Genomic DNA, 16,255 nt, shown 5'->3' with positions numbered 1-16,255 from the left:
ACAGGAGCAACCCAGAGGCTCTGAGCTTTGTGTACACCTTGTCTAATCTATTAGGGAGCCATCAGCACTTCCATAGCATCCCATCACTGCCTGGGCTTTAGGGCTATGTCTGTGGTTTGGGCTGCCTCATGCTCCTTAGCAGTGGCTTCAAGGTAGGCTAAATTAGCCATTAAATTATAAACTCAGAGACTAAGTGAGCTCTGGTTATTTGAAAGAGTGTATTGCTATAAACTATCAATAAATATATCCTAAGAGCTGGTAGTGGGTGCATGGTGGGCAGAGGTTCAGCAAGCCAAATTTTCAGTATCCTTGGAGTAATGTTCAGCTTTGGAGGGCATGGAGAGCAGGAGGAAGGGGGGATGTGCTGCAACAACACCTTTCCAGTATTTCCCTTCTTTCACGTACAGCTTATTACCTTTAGTGTCACTGTGATGCATGAGAGTGACTGTGAGTGATGTTGATTATGTGCTGTGGGAAGGATGGAGTTTGAATTCTCCTCTTTGACTTTCCAGCACTTCATTCTGGTACAGAATAAGATTATTTTCTTGCCTTTTCCTGTTCCTCTTCAGAGCACTCCAAGAATACTAACAGCGTTCTTGTTCTGTGCTTTGCCGAGCACGGGGCTGTGAAATCCAGCTGGCACTTGCACAGAGATTCATATGGAGAACTGTCCTGGCTTCCTCCTCTTAACCCTCTAGGAGGCCAGTCACTCTATTTTTTAAGATATAAATTAATAAAATAAAACAAAAATGCCAGAATAGAATGTAGATAATGCTGTTACATCTGACTGATGTGTTAAGACTGCAGCTTGAAGACAGAGGGCAAATAATGTAAAAATGCTAGTACTGTAAGAGAGAGAGCAAGGTTTGGAGAGAAGGAAAAATAATTTAAAGAATATTCTAAGCAAAAGTGCCAGAAGGAAGTTGTGCATATTTCAGAGAGACAGATTGGGCAAAGAAGCCTGGCAAAGCAAATCCTTGTAGCAAAGCTGTTAAAGTGGCATTGTCTTAGAGCAGTGAAAATCTGCACTCTGCATTTCTCTGCATGAGTTAACCTGACCCCCAGCCATTGTTTCCTACAGGAGTGGAATAACTTGATAGGCAGCAGGAGGCAAAATTATTTCAAGTCTTTTGGCATTGCTTCCTGTAACCAAAAAAGTAAACATGGACATCAGCATGTAAACAGGATGCTCAGCTGTAAGTTAGAGCAAGATGTAGCTTGTTCTACATTCAGCTTTTCTAAAAATAATTCTGCTTTAGTAAATAAGACATTCTGTATGTGTATCCTGCTTCAACACATTTCAGATTGCTGTCAACAAACTGTAGGGTTTTAGTAGAAGGTGTTTGCTAAATAATAAGTAAGGCAAACTGGATTTACTAAATCAGACCTTCTCTGTTTTTGTTGCTAAACTTCTGTATGGAATATGCTTTTCTGTATTTAGATAAATGCTGCTAGGGATTTACTGTTCTATTTGTGAATGTGGCTGTTCTTGCAAAGCAGTCTTAGTCCTGAGATACTGGGAAAACCAGGAGGTGGGTGTTCTACTTCTAGCGCTGCATTACTCTGTTTTTCAGCCTTTTTTTTTTTTTTTTTTTGGAAGATGTGTTTTGGCAAGCAAGACCATTTTCTTAACCAGATTTTTTTTTTAGTTTTGCTGCTGGCAAAAATGTGAGCTCTTTGGTTTCTAGATAAAAAACTGCTGCAGTTTCTGTCGGAGGTCATAATTTGGACATGTAGAGCTGCATGTCATAAAATAAACCATAGTCCCGCAGCATTCTGGGTTGACTAGGTACAGGGAAACTGTAGCTCTATGGGGGACCTGACAGCAGCCTTCCTGTGCCTTTGAGCAAGTTAACAAGAAACAGAGCCAGGCTCTTACAGCACTGTATGGCAGGAAGCTGAGAAGCAAAGGACATAAAGTGAAATCACAGAGGTTTACATTGAATTTAAGGGAAAAACTTTTTCATTGTTAGGCTAGTCAAGCAGGTTTTGCCCAGGGAAGTTGTGGAGCCTCCAACTGTGGAGTTTTTTCAAAATCTGGTTGAATAAAGCTCTGGGCTGCTGTGGCAGACACCAGTTTTGGATCATAATCTAATTGAGGTTTTATGTCAAAATCTGATGCACCTGTATAAACTTCTTTTTGACCTACAAAGATATAGGAGAGGGCAAAGCGATCTATAGCCTGGGAGATTTCTTCTCTTGACTTTCCAGCAGAGATGGTCTTCTTAACATTAGATATGGAGCAAGAATACAGTAGGAGCAGTGCAACAGGGTGACTTCCTGACTCCTCAAATAACAGACCCAGATTACATAAATTACACTTGAAAATTTCCAAAATACAGTTGTCATTAGATTATTGGAAGGTAAGTCAGATATAACCTGGCAATAAAGGTTGGAAATAGAGCAAATAATCCACCTTTTTCCCTATCTAGATACAACACATTTTATAATGTGCTGCAGATGTAGTGTCTGGTATTAGCAGTGAGTGATGGTGTTTGGAGGGTGAATTCAAAGCTTTTAAGGACAGTTGGAAATACAAGGAAAATGTTAATGGAAAAAGGGTAGTTACCTCTGGCTTGGACTTTTCCTCCCTCCACCCGTACACATCCTGTGTTGTACTGCAGTTATCAAACAGCTGCTTACTGTACCTGTTTGCCTCTAACCCTTTAGCTTCAGAGGCACTCCAGAGAAATGTGAGGAGGCACAAATCAGTGGGTTAGGAAGACTTATTTCCTTCCTTTTCAGAAGTGTGTGCACATCATTGTAGACAATGTACTCTAGAGCTTTAAGTGGTCAGTCTCATCACAGGTAGGCAGTGAGATCAAGTGAACAGGCTCCTTGGTATGGGTTTACCTCAGCTGGGATCTTGGTGTAATGTGCACCTTGTCTGCACCAAGAAGTAGATACATCTGAGGAGTGGGTGATTTCCCGCTTCTAGAAATGTAAGTGCTGCACTTGCCCCTATAGCAGAGATTTTGTGGATTTAAATATCCAGATGGTGGTACTTGGCAAAAGTCATATCTTACACGGTTTAATTCACGCTGCAGTTGTTCATTTTGATGCTGGAGATGACTTCAGAGTAGAAAGTGTTCAAGATGAAAATGTTTGTCCCAGGCCATTTCTATTTCAAGTCTATGAATAAAAAGAGGAAAGGGGCTGAAAGGAGAAGCTGCTGGGTGTTAATGGTGGTCTGCTGGGACTATTTTAAGTGAAAAGACCATTGAAAACAATGATGATGCTTTCAGTGCAGAATATCTCATTTTAAAAAGCCAGACAGTTTTTAGAATTGCTCTGGACACATGCCATCTTCACCTTAAGCACCATCCTCCTGGCTGCTAAAGAGCATTGTATTAGTAGTTTAAAACTGGATGCTGTAGATGTTGGGGAATGCATTTAATGTGGGGGTACAAGCTGCAGGTTGAGCTGAGGCAAGAGGCTGTGAACTGAGGGCATGGGGACCTGTGGTACAGCCAGGTGAGGGACAGGGACATGGCAGGAGCTGAGGATCCCTGGAATTTCCCACCCAGAGACTGGAAGGGGATAAAAGCCCAGAGGTTCCTTTGTTTTCCAGCCCTTCTTGGCGGCACCAGCCCAACCTGTTGTTTGGTTATTGCACCATGATTAAAATGTTTTAAGGACCTGCATGTGTGTGACTTTGCTATGGGAAACCTGGTGTTGGGCTGATGAGGAAACTTGATCTGAGTGTAGCTGAGAAAGGGCCTCAGCTCCAGCTGAGATGGTGAGAGCGACTCCTGGATGGTGGGACAGGGAAGTTTCCTTAGCCACAAATATCAAACACTCTGGTGCTGAATTGTTTTCTCTGCATGCTATGGAAAATACTTTAGTGAAGATATGCTCCAAACAGTCCTGACTTTTGCAAAAGATGACAAGAAATCCCCACAACCACACAGTGCGAAACTGTCCAGGAAGAGGCAAAGGCCAGAAAACCCTCTGCAAGTGTTATGCAGTACTTTCTTCAAGCTTTATATTCTAAGGATTTTGTTCTCTGGCTGGGTGGAGCTCTGAGCAGTGCTCCAAGGGGATGACATGGAGCCTTCAGTATAAAAACTGGCATGTGCCTTGCAACTGAAAATGAAGGCTGATTTTTGATATGCCAATTCCAGGTTCAGGGTGCTCTGATGGCTCAGCAGCTTCTGAGGGAGTGTCTTCACTTAGCAGTGTAATGCCAAAAAACAGTGCTGGATTCATTTTATTTATTATTCATTTTATGGAGTAATTTTCCCTCACTGTATAGAAGAAAATCAAATGTGGCACTACAAAGGAGGCTGGTGATGCTGTGTGTTCTGTTGGTTAGTTGGAAAAGATGCTAAAGCCAGTATAAACTCAATGTGAGTTAATGAGTGTAACTATTTGTTTTTGACACTTATGCGCTAACAGAGCATTCATGCTATCCTAACAAGCTAAGTTGTGATGAAAATTGTTATTTGCATCTCAAACTTTGCTAGTCAGAGCCACTGGAGCTCTGCATGAAAGGCAAGGAAGGTCAAACTGCATGAAGCTTAATGTGCCATCTGAATTCCAGGTACTACTTGGAAAGGAATGAAGATGTCTGAGGGAAAAGGGTGTATTGCTCTAAAACATTTAAAGTGCAAAAGAAAACAGGCTGTACTCTGCTATCCTTAAAATACAAGAGGTAAAACCCATAAATATAGGCTGTATTTTTATGGGCAAGAACAGTGTGTTTCTTGGTCTGTTGCACAGTCAGCCTTTTGCCATACTAATTCCAAAAATCATAAACATCCATAGTTTCAAGCTGGTTGCTGAAGTTACCCACTAAATCTTTATACAAAAATTTAAGCAGTAAAAAAACCAACACAAACTATAGCAGCTTCTTCCCAAATTCTCCTCTAATGACACTGTGGTTCTAATAATGTGATTAGACTTTCTTACCCCAGCTAGGGGTGCTGCTAAACCAAGTTGAAATACCCATTTTGCTGGGATTACCCTTCAGGCACTATTTAAATGATGCACCAGCAAATACATCGACTTTAACTTGACATTTGTTGTCCTTGCTGCTTTCCCCTACTAGTTCTGTAAGACACTGAATTTTTCCCTTGGAGTCATGAGTAGTGTTTAAGGAAAAAGAAATCTGTCTTTATTCTCAGAAATGACATTTTTGTTGATGAGCCATCCATTTTCTTTCACTTATGAACTTTAAATTGTATGCTGCTTTGACAGCATTTTTACTCATGGAAGTATCCAGCTACACCATCACACTTCAAAAAAATTCCAACTGTTCAGAGCCAAATTGTTGTCTTGCTCCATGCACTGATGCTTGGTATGAAAGTGAACCAGAGCAGTGAAAAGCTATTTATTACATGATGGCATCTTCAGGCCTGTGTTAGTCTGAAAAGATATTTTATTCTACTGACATTGCTACCTTAGCAGTCTGCAAGTTATGTTTTGCTTAAAAACTTAATCACCCTTAGTTTTAAAAGTTTTGGCCATGGGAATTAAAACTATTACCAATCCCAAAATACCAACTGAAATGAGAATAAAGGAAAATACTAAGTGCTGAAGCAGTGCTGCCTCTCACATGGCTTTTCTTGGACCCCTTCTGTCCGGAATTTAAAAAAAAGGCAATATTTTCCTATAAATTTTGCACATATTTCTCTGTACCAGTCTCTTTGTTATGGCTCCTGACTGGAATTAAAGCCCGTGCACTGACAGAAGTAGTGTGAAGAGATCAAGTGGGGTTCAATCATGTGTTTTCTGTTTTCTTGTAAATTGCAATAGCAGAAGTATGTTTGAAATTAGAAGGTTAAATAACATACTCTTTACAGTAGCTGCATTAGGACAAGTGAATCAGGTATAAGCTGTGCCATAAATAAAGTGTAAGCCCTGGACAAATAAAACCCCAATTTATCCACTTTAATCTATATTAGGTGTTTTACTGGCTTGAGTTTGCTTTTGCTATATGCAACAAATGGGCAGCACTGACAGGTGCAGGTAAGATTTTGATGAAATTCTGGTGCCCTCTTAGGTTTTCAATTATCTTTTAGTGTTTGCACTACTTGACTCCCTTTGCTGGAGTGTGGTGGTTTGACCAGGAAGGAGTGGGAATTCTGGGAAGCTGTGGTCAAACCAATGAAAGTTTTAGGTTTGAGACTGGCACCCGGTGTAGCCAGTGGGGTTGGGACACACCTCCGAGAATACACAGGGGTTAAAAGCAGGGCACTGCCCTTGGCACTCTCTCTTGGGACGTCGCAGCGCAGAGGTCAGATCTCTTCCCCCGTCCAGCCTCTGCTGCTGGGCGGGGGGAGGGGCAGCCATGCGGTAGGCCCGGGGCCTGGACAGAGATGGGAGGTGAGGGGCCTTCAAGGATGGAAGGGTGGAGGAGCCCCAAGAGACATCGGGCAGCCATTCCCCCCCCCAGGAGGGAGAGAGAGGGAGAGTCGGCGGTGATAGCAGCCGGCCCAGGAGGAGAAAGGGGGGGGGAAGGGTGCAGCCCGGCCGGCCGCAGCAGCAGCACGTGTGGGAGTATCATCTCGTCCCAGGACAGACAAAGACTGAAAACTTTTAACCCTTTCTTTCATGATTGGGGCCTTGCAAAAATGCTAATCCTCCTCGAAGCTGAATAAGAAGGGAGATAAGAGATGAGATGAGACAAGGACCTGGCCCGAAGAACGTGGAGATGATTGGATGGGGAGAGATGATTTGGAGTGGCCTTTTGGCTGGACTTTTCTTGTGGCCATGGACTCAGTTGTTCCTGTGACACAGACTGCATTTAGGGGGAGGCAGTGCCTCAAAACCAGGAGGGTTCATTCGTGAGGACCCCCCGGCCCCAGGGGGTTGGAAAAATATGGGGGGGACAGATGTCCCAAAGCAGAGACTGTGCCTTTTGGAGTGAGACAAGGCATCCTTGAAAGACAACCCTAAAAGCAGCTCTGATCCATGCACGGTGGTGAGAGCACTGGGCATGGAAGGAAGATGTCACAAGCGGCAAAAGGACTTTTTCCGGGCGGTGCCGAAGTGACAGGGAAGCACACGAGGTTTCAGTGTGTTTCCAGGGGAAGCCTATGGAACAAGAAGGACTCCTTTCCTCTTCATGAACTGCAGTTTGAGTATACTAAAGTGTGGGGCCAAGGCTGGGCAGTTGATGATTTGGGAGAATGTATCGGATTGGGAAAGTCAGGGAGTGGGGAGGAGGAAAGTTTTTTTGTAAGGTTTTCAATTTCTTTTTTTTTTCTTTTCCTTATAGTCTTTCCCTATTTTCCTGTAGTTTAAGTAATAAAGTGTTCTTTATGTTTAAGTTAGAGCCTGTTTTGCTTATTCCTGGTCACATCTCACAGCAGACACCAGGGTGAGGCATTTTCATGGGGGGGCACTGGCTCTGTGCCAGGCTCAAACCATGACATGGAGTTTGCTGGGTGTCTGGGAAACAGGGAAGAATTACAGCCACCAAATTAGAGAACAAGCTTTAATGTATGGATTTCATAGCAGCTCATGAGAATGTTTTTCCTGTAGAGCTGAAGTGTGACAGGATTAACACCCATCCTCTGAAGCTACCTTTGAATCAGCAGTGAGCTGCCTTCTGTTCCTGTACCTTGTGTAGTCTCTTATGTCAATGCAAAGGACATGAAACCAGTGTTGTAGCGTATTTTAACTTTTTTAAAGAAGCTTAGGTTGGATCACAAGACCAGGTATGGATTTAAATGCAAGTTCCATGAATGCTCTTCTTTAGAGGACTTGAGTGTAGCAGAACCTGCTTTGCTGTGGGTGCAAGGCAGAAAATACCGGGGAAACAGCAAAGAGGGTACAGCCCTGGGGTGTTCTCCAGGCTTTTTAGGTATTTCAGTCTGAATTATGGCAGGCACAGGCCTCCTGACAGCGAGAGAGAATCAGGAATGTGTGAACTCCTTCAGGTTTCAGCAGGTGCAAGGAAACAACCCCAGTGCAGCGGGATGGACCATCCCTGCTGTGGGTAGTGCTGCTCTGTGAATCAGTAAAAACTGTCCTGGAATGGAAATAAGTGATGACCCATCAGTCTTCACTTGGATCTGTGCTGAAAGTAACTCCACCGTGGACTTACAATGTGAGCAATAAGGCAGATTTCAGTGCCTGTGCTCAGCACTGCACTGACAATAGGATGCAGCATGAGCTGAGTGGCAGCTTCCCACCAGATGCACCAAGGCTTCAGTCTGACTCTGTCAGCACTCCTAGAGTGTGGTTTTGCTCTAATTACAATTTTTTAAATATTTCAGTTTTTTACACACTGGTTCCCTGGAGAGGTAAAACTCAAATGTCCTTGATTCTATTGATTTCTGTGAAAATTGTAACATCATTTTATCAGGTTTTGATTTAATTAGTCTGCTTCAGGGAGAGAATTATCATAGTATGTATAGCCCCTATTTAAGTGTACCCAGAATTGTATAATAGTGAAGTTTGTGCCAAACAAACAGCTGGGCTCTGTCTGGAAAAGCTTATATTCTGGTGGCACAAACAAAAATACACGATAAATACAAACACAGAACAGCATGTGGCCATTGCAATTGGTAGTAAATGGAAAGAAATTAAGTTCTTCTGTTTCTGTGATGTTTTTCTGCTAAGTGCCTCAGAATTATAACAACTTGTTATTGTTTCTTTGTATGGACTATCTCTTGACACACTCCCCTTCCAAACAGAGCTTTTGTTCCAATACTTGTTCCAATATTCATCAGATTTCTTCTTATAATTTGCACCTTCTTTCCTTGTTTAAGACTCTCCTGATAATTTTGCTTCCAAGTTAAAGTATCTCTCCATCACTGGTGGTTCCATATGGTCACTCAATTCATACAGTTAATTTAATTAGGTTTCTCTACGGTGAAGCACTGCACGGGCATAAGCTCTAGTGTCTCTCCTGATTGATGACTGGGCAAAAGCCCTCACTCATGGGGACTTATATTGGAATGTGGCTTTAAATATTTACATACTTAAAACCACTTGAAAGCTACATTTAAAAAGCAATGTTATACATTTCTTTAAAAAACAGTTGCAAGGAGGTGACTACAAGCTAGTGAGGTTTACATTTAATGTAATGAAAAAAAATCTGATTTGTTATTTATAAACAAGACTAAAACATCTGCCCTCTTAAATATCATTTTCTTATTTTTCTGACAGCAAACTTGGGAGGAATCCTTTCCACAACAGTGGAACTTTTTTTTTTTTTTGGTGTCTTGTCAGAGATAAGGTGACTGTGTGGAAAAACAATGATGATAGAGATCTGTAATTACTTGTGACTGATGAGCATATCTGACACTGTTTCCTGGTATGCACTGATAATTCTCTGAGGTAAGAGGGAAATAGACAACTTCCTCTGCTGGCAGTAGATATTTTATGTTCAGGATGCTGCTTGTGGTGAGGTTTTGGGCACGATTGCTACACCACAGCGTGAAAATATTAGGAAAAACAATGCGTGTCTGGGGAGCATCTGTTAAATGTTTCTGTCTTTCAGGTTGGTACAGTATGAATAAAGAGAAAATGAGTCCTGGGAGACAGAGAGCTCTTTCAGACGTCAGTCCTCCAATTAACTCTGTAAGGGCACACCAGAGCATCTCTGGGTAAAGGCCATCTGTCTTTTTCTCTTAATATGAATGGTGGCAATATAATTCTTTTGAGTGGGGAAAGAAGATTCTCTCTTGGGAGAAATTTGTCTTGATTCAAAAGTACTGATTTATGCAAAGTCAGAACTGGACCCTGTAGCAGCTTTATTTTAAGCTGAACATTTAAAATGTGTATGATGTTTTAAAGTTTCTGAGAAGTTTTTGAAATGTGAACTAGTCTAAATTATGCAGAGGTCTTGGAGCTGAGCTAACTACAAGCAAGCTTTCAAATCTACTACTAACCCTCAAAACTACCTCTACCTGAATGGCTTAAATGAAATACTGTGCTCTGGAAGGCGAAGAGAATAATATTTAGCTCAACTGCACTTTATCCTGTGCTTCTCAAAATGATCAGTTGCAGGACAATCATTAAAATCACAGGCTATACGTTACTGTCTTTGGAAGCAAATGATACACTGCAAGATTTGTGGGTCTTTGTCTTCTATCACAGCAAATCGAATGTGTCTGTGTCAGCAGGGGTTCTTTTTAGATTGTTCCTTATTTTGCTAGACCTGCTACTTTTAACAAAATGTTTTGAGTTAATAAAGAACAAAAATGCTGATGTTTACGGTGGTTTAAGAATTGCTGTTTGGTTTAAGTCTCTTTTCTTGCTAAGTGCTGGCTATAATGCGGCTCCAGATGAAATCAACCAGTAATTAGGGGTTGCCTCCTCTTTATCTTCTCCACAATCTTCAGCAGTTACCTCTTTTGTTCAAAAACAACTGGAAGTCAGGTTATGTGAAGAAACCCCGGGATGAGTTAAACGATCAAGACCCAGAAAAGCCTGGAGCACTGCAGCCTGTAGTGTTCCTCCTCCATTTGGAACAAATTACCCATCCCAGCTTCAGACCTCAGTAGGGGAGAATATAAATTGGTTTTTATTTAGTCTTAATGTTGTGTTCGCCGTCCTACCTGCGCTCAGAGTATTTGCTGTAAGTGTGAGCCCTGCAGGTTGCCAAAGGGCCACTTGCAATGCTCTGTCTTCTGCTCCTGCTCCAGTTTTGCTGTTTTAGACATCCTGGAGTAGAAGCCTAAACAGGGCATAGAGCATCAGGGGGAGAAACCTGGAGAGGGGGCAGGGAAGTCTGGGAAATAACAATGCATGTATTTCATGGTTAAAAGGTGTAAGAGGATCTGAAAGTGTCAGGCTTTGGTGAAAAAAACTGGGTAGTTAAAAAAGAGGATATATGCTATAAACAAGATTAAAGGAAATTAAATTGGAGGATTAAAGCTTAGCTTCTCTACCTGTTCTCATTTTCTGTTTCAATTCACAAAAACCTCCTAAAATCCACCGGTGATTATTCTTTAAATAATGAAAAAAGCAAGAAGCATGTGTTCTCCATAATCTGTGGCTATAATCTTTATCATAGAAACTGTTTCTCTTGTGGAACGACTTTGGGTGTTTACAAGGGATGTTGATTATGTTCACACTCATCTCTTGAATGAGTGGGTCTGGGATTCTCTGAGTGCTGTGTCCAGCTCTGGGGCCCCCAACACAATGATGCTTTTGACCTGCTGGAGTGAGTCCTACAAAGATGATCAGAGACCTGGAGCGTCTTTCCAATGGACTCGAGCAAAGTGGGGGTTGTACAGCCTGAAAAGGTTCTAGGAGACATTAAAGCCCCTTACAGTACCAAGACTTTGAGGAACTATGTCCTGCTGCTTAAGGATACAGCTTTATTGAGTGGGAGGGGAAATGTGGGGAGAATCCACTGCAGGAAAGCTTTGATAGGAAACAGGACTTCCATCTCATTTCAATATGATAGATTTCGAAGTTTAAAGAAAATGCGATTAAGTAGGGAGTCATTTCCTTTACAGAAAGAATAATAATGCTCTAGTTTAAGCTTGGACAAAAATTAGAATTTCCTGCTTCTGCTAGTTATTCTCTGTAAGGCATGAATCAAGGGATAGAAAAATTTCAGGTGTACTACAGAACTCCAAAAGAAATTAAGCTTTGCATCACTAGGCACTACTTAAACAGTACTTGAACATGAATCAGACCAATTCCTCCACTTGTGTAAAGCATGTGTGCTTAAAGGCCATTTTAAGCGAGGTGTTTCACTGCCTATGGGATGATGAATAATAATGGCTTGTCTAAGTATGTTGCATTCCTCCTTGTTTAGTTGCCCTTTCCTAATTACTTGGGGAAGCCATGGTAGCCATTCTAGGCCTAATTTTGTTATCTTCTCACTTTCTTAAAACTGTAGAACTGTGCACTCTTGTCCTCTGGATCAGAGTACTTGATTGTAGGAGGGTAGAAACATTCCCTAAGCTAACCAGGAGTTACCTCAGGAAGTGCAGTGAGGCAGTTCAGCTCTTAGGATACCTGATACAGGAACATCAGCTCCAACGAGTTCCCGTGATCCATTTAATGTCTTCATTCTTTGGAAGCTACTGCTATTAGCAGACTTTATAGGTAGGTAACGCTCATTTTTGTTGCTTTGTAGTGTTATTTTTCCAAATTCATTATTTAAAAGGTCATTTTCCAAGGTTGCTAGGTCTGAAATGACTGTTCTTGGCAGCAGCTCCAACTGTCTCTTCATTTCATTAATTTTCTTGCTGAATCGTGGATTTGTTCTGTAAAATACATATATCCAATTAATTTTTCAGTATAAAAGGCAGAGACTGCCCATAAAAAGGAATTTTAGTCTTTCAAACTGCATTTAGCAGATGGTTTTAAAGGTATTTAATTTCTTGTTTCCTCAAGTGGGGCTTCTGTTATTTAAATGTGTGGTGCCTTTAGCCTGTGTAAAGAAGCAGGACTTGACATTCCAGGCATGCCTACCAGTCCTCTTGGTCTCAGAATCTTCCTTGATTAAAAGCTGCGGGAATGGCCGATAAGGGGCAGGACTGTAGGTCCCTTTCAGACATTTAAAATGACAGTTTTAATGCTCTCCTTCTCCTGCACTGGAATAAATAGTCCTGCCAACTACATTGATCAGTGTCCTCCAGCAAGGGAGAGGACATCACCCTTCAAAGTGTCAGTTCACCAGCGTGGCAACCAGGTAGGATCTTTCTTATATGAGTCGTAGACTGAACTCTCTTAAAAATTAGATTTTTCTGTTAGTTAATCGAATACAACCCAAAAACGCAGCATCAAACCCAGCAAGGATTAAGGGAACCACGAGGTGGCAGTTCTGCTGCACAGAATGCCTCAAGCTCAATCACTTTGCAGGCTGGTAAAAAATACAAAAAGAGACAAACAAACCAACCCAACTTTCACCTAGAGAAGGAAAGTAAACTTCTTTTTATAAACAGACATTTAAACTCCGTATTTAAAACCATCACGTGGATTCCTTTCAACCTAACCAGGAGCTGGGCTTTGATGATCCTTGCGAGTCCCTTCCAACCCAACTTATTCTATGCTAGACTTTCCATAAAACAACTCAGAAACTGCCTTATCCAGGATCTCAAGTCAATGAAATCTCTTTAAACTTAATATTCCATTTTCCCATGTTTCCATGGTCATTTCCAAACTATCAGATTTTTTTTATAAGGAAAGGTGTGCACCAATTCTGGTGTTCTAGGGATGTACAGTTTTCATGCACTGTTTCCTTTCAGGAAAGTTTTAGGGAAGGTTTTAAGTTTATACTTGATTATCTTGCATGTCCTTTTCTAGACAGGTCACAGTAAGTTTTTGCAAAATGTAACTGCTTGGAGGCTTGTTTTTCTTCATAGTGTAAATCTATTTCAGTTTCCCTGAATGTTGGGGCACCACTTGAGTTTTTTGTTGTTGTGGGTTTTTTTTCTTTTTTTGGTGACTTACTTCTAGAGTGTGTGCTTGTGATTGAGTACAAAAAACAGCCTTGTCAGTTGTCTAAAACTTTTCCCTTTGTTTGCAGCTCTGTACCGTGGTAAGCAAATGTTCTCTGCCTGTGATCTTAGATGATCTTTTGCCAATCCTTGGTAAAAATGTTGGGGGGAAGGGAGGAATTCTTGTAACAGCAGCAGCAAGACAAGGGTTTGGGCAGCAAAGCTAGCCTGGCTTTAGCTAAAAGTTAATGGAATTTTGTATTTGACTGACTGTTGGCTATTGCTTAGTAATTAGGAGACCTGTCCAGGAATTTCTAAGATGCAGCAGAGTCAGGAGACTGCAAACAGCTTTCTTAACAAACTCCTCACGAGTTTGTAGCCCTGTGTGAAAGCATGTGGAGTCATGGCTGGTGCACTTTGCATTTAGAGATGATTTCTCTGCTGCAGTATCAGCTCACACTTGTGCCAAGCTTGGGACTATCCAGAAGCAGTTCACAGCTGAAGCAGGGAAATGTGGAACTGTGGTGGTGTCAGATCGGTTTTAAACTTCAGCCTCAGCCCTTCTCACGGAATGGGCATGACTGGCTTAAGCTACACAGCACAAAATCTCAAGTCTGGAGTGATGAACAAAACCAGTCTATAGCCATGGCTTGTACCTGGGGGTGGTATAGAAAAGGGAAGAATGTAGGAAGGAGCAGAGTTATAACATGTTATTGCAGGAGATGAAGAAATTGTCAATAAAAACTGATGAATCATGCTTTGGGCAAATGCATTTGTGCACCTACAAGCCTGACAGATTTCTTTGGGCATGAAAAGTACACCTCCAGCTGCAGCTGTTTTACTTCTGCTTAATGTTGGAAAAAGTACTTTATTAATGAGGATTGTAGACTAGTTCACCTGCTCTGTAGTGACCACATTGCTCTGTTTTTTCCTAAAATTGTTTTCAGAGCTATGGCAGTCCAGCCAGACTTTCCCATTAATACTTTATTAGCAGAAACCAGTTCTGTTATAGATGCTTGAAATTTGCTTTTCTGTCCGCTTATATGTGCACCATATGCCTGGAAGACTTCTGGAAGACTTTGTTTTCTGCCTTTTCTGCAGCAGCTGCTGGGCTAAGATGCCTTTATTCCAATAGTAGTTTTTATTCAGTATTCAGTAGGGAAAACATTTTAAAGGTTCTGTTTTTTTTGTTTTTTTTTTTTTTTTCCTTTCATAAGCGTCTTTCTGGGAAACGTGGCTGGACATATTTCTGCTTAAAATGAACATTTCTATCACTAATTCCCTTAAACAATACTAACCCTGACTTCAGAGAGTGACATTTACCAGTCTGATGCTTTTCCTGCCTTTGTTGAACAGCTGAGCCCTGTACCTTGTGCGGTAGCATCCGGGATTACAGGACAAATTGTAGATTTAGGGACAGAATTAACAGCAAAACGCTTCCAAGCAGAACTAAGTCATTAATCTGGGTCGGGGAAATTTGTTTTACTAAGGAGGCAGTATTGTAATGGCAGTGCATTCGAGATCAAAGTTTACCTGTTAAGAGGCTTTGTGCGAGCAGTGTAATTGCAGCAGTTCAGACTGTAGGTACAGAACTGCGCTCTGGTGTGGCTCGATCCTTCAGGGTTTGGTTTCAGTGTGCTCGGATATTCAGGGATGTTCAGGGATCCACAGGGATAACCTGGATGCGGATCCTGCCTGGCCAGGGGTGAGCTCAGCTCCTCTCATCTCCCCTCCCAGCTCCGGGGCTGTGACCTGTACAAGCACAAAAAGCTGCACATCAGAAATTATCCCCCCACAAAAGATGTAAAACAAAGCTTGAACACCACCATTATCTGCTAAATGGTGCAAAAGGCTGAGAGACTTTGGGCTGTTCAGCCTGGAGATGAGAAAACTCCAAGGGAACCTCAGAGCCCTTCCTAGTTAAAGGGGCTAACAGAGGCGTTTTGACAAGGGATAGATTGATATGATGGAGAATACCCTCTCTCCACCAAAAGCTAGACTTAGATTAGATAAATGATAGAAACTCTTCCCTGTGCGGGCGGTGAGACCCTGCCACAGGTTGCGCACAGAAGCCGTGGCTGCCCCATCCCTGGCAGTGCTCGATGCCGGGCTGGACAGAGCCTTGCGCGCCCTGCTCTAGTGGAAGGTGTCCCTGCCCGCTACACAAGAGTTGTAACAAGATGCTCTTCACAACCCAAACATTCCGCGGTCCCCTGAACGCCCTCCCCTCTGTCCTGTCCCGGCGGGGCCCGGCGGCTCCGGCGCGGCCCCGCGGGCGCTCCCCGGGGTGGCCCCTCACGGCCGGGGCCGGGCGCGCTCCGCTTTACGGCTGCTGAAAACTCCCTGGGCGGGCCGGGCCGGGCCGTGCGGCGCCGGGCACCGCGCGGGGCAGCGCAGGTACCGCCGGGCACAGCGCGGGTACCACCGGGTACAGGCATTTACCGCCAGGGACCGCGCAGGGCAGCGTAGGTAACGCCGAGCACCGCGCAGGGCACGCGGGTGCCGCCGGGCACAGCGTGGGTACCGCGGGGCAGCGCAGGTAACGCCGGCTCGGGCGGACCGGGGCGGGCGGGACACCCGGGCTCCTCACCCCGACCCCGCGGAGGAGAGCTCGGTCAGCTCCGTGCGTGTTGTTTTTTTTCTAAAAGTAACTCAGAACTTGGGGAAATGAAGGGATCCGCGGCTGCTCCTGCGGGGCTCCGGGCTGGAGCCGGTTTGGGGTAGGACAGGTAAATTTACTGTGCGGACCGTCCCGCACAGCCCGGGAGCTCCCGCTCTCTCTCCATCCCTGGTTCCCACTGCCCGCGGGGAGCCGCTCCGTGTTCTGCTCTTTACTTTCTGTTCGCTCAGAAACGGGACACCAGCGTGGTGGCTTTCGCTTGAGTTTACAAACTGAATGG

At 43.2% G+C, this 16,255-nt stretch overlaps 1 protein-coding gene and 1 long non-coding RNA gene across 6 annotated transcripts in view; one reads left to right on the top strand and one right to left on the bottom strand.

The window, feature by feature from the left end:
• Window positions 1–7,392: 7,392 nt before the first annotated feature.
• LOC141730162 (uncharacterized) lies at window positions 7,393–15,851 on the bottom strand. Its single transcript, XR_012581677.1, has 3 exons — window positions 15,550–15,851; window positions 14,889–15,107; window positions 7,393–12,179 (listed from the first exon to the last, which is right to left on the bottom strand). It is a non-coding gene; the product is annotated as an uncharacterized LOC141730162 (long non-coding RNA).
• The window catches only part of NAALADL2 (N-acetylated alpha-linked acidic dipeptidase like 2), a 399,226-nt gene continuing 398,568 nt past the window's right edge, over window positions 15,598–16,255 (top strand). For 2 of the 5 annotated variants that reach the window (XM_074547422.1, XM_026792086.2), the window contains exon 1: window positions 15,598–15,894. The gene's annotated coding sequence lies outside the window, so the exon portion shown is untranslated. The remainder of the gene's footprint in view (window positions 15,895–16,255) is intronic. The other 3 variants (XM_074547424.1, XM_074547423.1, XM_074547421.1) reach the window with 2 other exon arrangements.

This window comes from Zonotrichia albicollis, chromosome 9, assembly GCF_047830755.1.
Source record: "Zonotrichia albicollis isolate bZonAlb1 chromosome 9, bZonAlb1.hap1, whole genome shotgun sequence".
NCBI classification, from domain to species: Eukaryota; Metazoa; Chordata; class Aves; order Passeriformes; family Passerellidae; genus Zonotrichia; species Zonotrichia albicollis.
Note: the sequence above shows the minus strand (reverse complement) of the source record. Positions and strands in the feature narration are given on the sequence as shown.